This window comes from Triticum aestivum, chromosome 2D (assembly GCF_018294505.1).
Source record: "Triticum aestivum cultivar Chinese Spring chromosome 2D, IWGSC CS RefSeq v2.1, whole genome shotgun sequence".
NCBI classification, from domain to species: domain Eukaryota; kingdom Viridiplantae; phylum Streptophyta; class Magnoliopsida; order Poales; family Poaceae; genus Triticum; species Triticum aestivum.
In genome coordinates this window covers 119,609,160-119,613,917 of record NC_057799.1, presented here as the reverse complement: position 1 = coordinate 119,613,917, position 4,758 = coordinate 119,609,160, and positions in this window count along the sequence as shown.

Below are 4,758 nucleotides of genomic sequence, written 5' to 3'. Positions count from 1 at the left end.
GCTCAGACTCCGAAATAAAAGGGGTGGGAGGGCGGGAAAAACACAGGCAACTGGAACGACGAATAATTGAATAGAAAAGCGCCGGTTGAAATGATTAAGGAGAGAATGTAAAGGCTTCGCACGAGTAGGATGGATACTCGATTTCGGACTCCAGTACCAAGAAGAAGAAGGGTGGGCGGGTGGGAAAAACAAGGACAACTTCGGACAGGGAAACAACATCGATTGCAAAGAGCTGAGGATTGTTCTTGCAAAAGATGACAAGGATCGAAACCACTCGAAGAGAAATGCGCCGGATCAAAAAGAGAATGGACAACGAACGAAAAAAAACTAACCGCGTGATCCTAAAGAAAAATTTGAATGGGAAGAGAAGTAGTTCAAAACACCTACGTCAAGATTCCTCACCAGAGCGACAAAGGGACTGAGGAGTAAAAAGAATTCCTACTCTCCGATATAACTAGACTCAGAAAAAGTTTTCTTCTAGACTCAACAACGGCCAAACTACACGATCAATCAAGGGGGCTCCTAGGGTCGGTCGAGGCTCTGATACCAACTTGTAACGCCTACGATGCGGCTATATCTCTCACGTGTCGAGGCACGACTTAGAGGCATAACCGCATTGTAGGTTTTGTCGCAAGAAGGGTCATCTTCACACAATCCCATGTAATGAACAAGAATGGGATAAAGAGGGTTGGCTTACAATCGCCACTTCACACAATACTTAAATAAATCATACATCATTTGAAATACACACATAGACCGACTACGGTCAAATCCAATTGAAAAGAAGATAACCCCAAATGCGAGATCCCCGATCGTCCCAACTGGGCTCCACTACTGATCATCAGGAAACGAAACATAGTAACGACCAAGGTTCTCATCAAATTCCCACTTGAGCTCGGTTGCGTCACCTGCATAGGTATCGTCGGCACCTGCAACTGTTTTGGAAGTATCTGTGAGTCATGAGGAGTCAGCAATCTCACACCCGCGAGATCAAGACATTTAAGCTTATGGGTAGGAGAAGGTAGTGAGGTGGAGCGGCGGGGAGCCCCGTGTGGCGCGCTCTGGTTGGCCAGAGCGGCGGCGCTGGCGGCGGCTAGCCATTGGGGGCTTGCCAAGTGGCGAGAGGAGGCTGGGGGCGCTGGATCTGGAGGGGGAAGGCGGCGGCGCAGCCCCCGACGTGGGAGGAGGCGGCTGCGGGTTGGGTGCCGCGGAAAAAGAGGAAGTGGGGGGGTTGCCCAAAATGGAGAGGGGTGCCCATTTATAGCAGGTAGGCTAGGCTAGGGGGTTTTGGGGCTTTCGGAGCCCTCCGATCGCGATCTGATGGCTTCGGTTGGAGGGGGGTTAGGTGGGCTGTGATAGATAGGCTTGGGCTGAGATGACAGGGAAGGAGTGTAGCCCGGCAACTGTTTCCGGAGACCGAAAACGTCCGAAGATAGACCGGCTATACTGGCGCTATAATTATACGTTGGGGCATCAAACGGACTCCGAATGCGATGAAACTTGGCAGGCGACCTACCTACAACAGAACAACACCGCACGCCAACTTTCATCCCATTCCGAGAACATTTTTCTCCCCCTCACGAAACAAGGTCTGAGAAGGCGACGGGCGCGTGTGGAAGTGTCGGATCGCGAAACGGACAACGCGGAAAAGGACCGGATGCAAGTTTTGAAAAAACAGGCAGATGAAATGCAGATGATGACATGGAAAAATGCAACACGCAAGCAAATGACATGGCAACAACGACGAATAATTGGAAGACACCTGGCGCATCGAATCTGGGGCGTTACAGTGGTGTCTAAAACTCTAAGAGATCAACCCTTTGCATGGGTGCCCCGGGGGGTTTATATAGGCCTACCCCCCAGGGGTACAATGGTAATCCGGCTGGACGCGGGTCCAGCTGTCAGTGTCTGTATTCGACGGCTTCTCCGCCGGCCTCTGGGGTCCGCCGACTGGTGGGTCCCGCCGGCTGCCGGCCTTTTGGCCGACAGGCTGGCCCCACCGCCTGGGGGTCTTGCTGGTGGCTGGTTACTATAGCATCGCCCCTGATGACGGGGCTTTGCCGAGGTAAGCATGGCTACAGTGCCGCCGTCTGGCGGGCTCTCACTGGCCTTACCTCGTCTTGTCTCCTTAATGATGCACATACTTCGAGGGAGTGAGGTAGTCGGCTATTGGGAGCCGGCTACGCCCCAGGCCGACTAGGGGAGGCTTGGCCGTCTTCGAGCATCTCTCTGACTGAAGGGGCCCGCCGCCCGCGGGCCGTACTGACAGCCTATCGTGGGTGGCGTCATGGTCAACATGGCAACAGTGCCTCGTCGGACGGGGGATGGCCGACCCGTACGGCGCACTGTGGCCACGCGTGCTCCGGGATTCGGGGGTGGCAGACTGTACTGTAGCCACGCCCTGTCTTGTCACCGTTATGTGGGTGCAGCCCTTGAGGGTGCAGTCTTGGCCGCTTGCCGGGAGCCGGGCTTCTTGCGGCCGGCTTCTGGGAGTCGGTCCTCTTGTGGCCGGCTTCTTGGAGTCGGTCCTCTTGTGGCCAGCTTCTTGTAGTCGGCCATCTTGTGGCTCTCTTCGGGAGGGTTTTTAGGGCCGGGCCGTCTTCCCGTAGTCGGTCCGTGAGATAGCCGGCCAGGGGAAGGCGGCCGTGTGCTTTGGGTGCTTGAAGGCTCGATCGGCCCGATAATTTTTGAAGAGCCAGGGGAGTCGGTTAGGCTACCCGTGGCCATTTACTCCAACAATTTCCATAAAAGTGCCTCCCACGGCCGAATCTAAAAGAATTCTAGAAGCAAAATTCAATTCGGCATAAAAAATTTGTATAATCATCCATAAGTTCAAACCGTGGGTAGGGCAATTACTTACCATTGATTTCATCCTTTCCCAAGCTTGTGCAACATGTTCATGATCAAGTTGCTTAAAATTCATAATATCGTTTCTAAGAGAGATGATTTTAGCAGGAGGAAAATACTTAGAGATAAAAGCATCTTTGCACTTATTCCAAGAATCAATACTATTTTTAGGCAAAGACGAAAACCAGGTTTTAGCACGATCTCTAAGAGAAAATGGAAATAGCTTCAATTTAACAATATCATTATCCACATCTTTCTTCTTTTGCATATCACACAAATCAACAAAGCTATTTAGATGGGTAGCGGCATCTTCACTAGGAAGGTCGGCGAATTGATCTTTCATGACAAGATTCAGCAAAGCAACATTAATTTCACAAGATTCAGCTTCGGTAAGGGGAGCAATCGGAGTGCTAAGAAAATCATTGTTGTTGGTGTTGGCAAAGTCACACAATTTAGTATTATCTTGAGCGATCGTGACAAGCAAGCAATCCAACACACGAGCAAACAAGAAGCAAGCGAAAAAGAGGGCGAACGAAAAAGAGAGGGCGAATAAAACGGCAAGGATGAAGTGGGGGAGAGGAAAACGAGAGGCAAATGGCAAATAATGTAATGCGAGGGATAAGAGTTTGTGATGGGTACTTGGTATTTCTTGACTTGTGTAGACTCGGTAACGACGCCAAAAATGGCTTGTTGTTGGGAGTCAAATCTTGACTTGACTTGGCGCACACCTCCCCGGCAACGGCGCCAGAAATCCTTCTTGCTACCTCTTGAGCACTGCGTTGGTTTTCCCTTGAAGAGGAAAGGGTGATGCAGTAAAGTAGCGTAAGTATTTCCCTCAGTTTTTTAGAACCAAGGTATCAATCCAGTAGGAGGTCACGCTCAAGTCCCTTGCACCTACACAAACAAATAAGAACCTCGCAACCAACGCGATAAAGGGGTTGTCAATCCCTTCACGGTCACTTACAAGACTGAGATCTGATAGAGATGATAAGATAATATTTTTGGTATTTTTATGATAAAGAGTAAAAGTAAAGAAAGCAAAGTAAACAGTAATGGATATAACGGGAGATTAATATGATGGAAAATAGACCCGGGGGCCATAGGTTTCACTAGTGGCTTCTCTCAAGAGCATAAGTATTACGGTGGGTGAACGAATTACTGTCGAGCAATTGATAGAATTGAGCATAGTTATGAGAATATCTAGGTATGATCATGTATATAGGCATCACGTCCGTGACAAGTAGACTGACTCCTGCCTGCATCTACTACTATTACTCCACACATCGACCGCTATCCAGCATGCATCTAGAGTATTAAGTTCATAAGAACGGAGTAACGCTTTAAGCAAGATGACATGATGTAGAGGGATAAACTCATGCAATATGATATAAACCCCATCTTTTTATCCTCGATGGCAACAATACAATACGTGTCGTTTCCCCTACTGTCACTGGGATGAGCACCGCAAGATTGAACCCAAAGCTAAGCACTTCTCCCATTGCAAGAAAGATCAATCTAGTAGGCCAAACCAAACTGATAATTCGAAGAGACTTGCAAAGATAACCAATCATACATAAAAGAATTCATAGAAGATTCAAATATTGTTCATAGATAATCTTGATCATAAACCCACAATTCATCGGATCTCGACAAACACACCGCAAAAGAAGATTACATCGAATAGATCTCCAAGAGAATCGAGGCGAACTTTGTATTGAGATCCAAAGAGAGAGAAGAAGCCATCTAGCTAATAACTATGGACCCGAAGGTCTGAGGTAAACTACTCACACATCATCGGAGAGGCTATGGTGTTGATGTAGAAGCCCTCCGTGATCAATGCCCCCTCCGGCAAGACACCGAAAAAGGCCCCAAGATGGGATCTCACGGGTACAGAAGGTTGCGGCGGTGAAT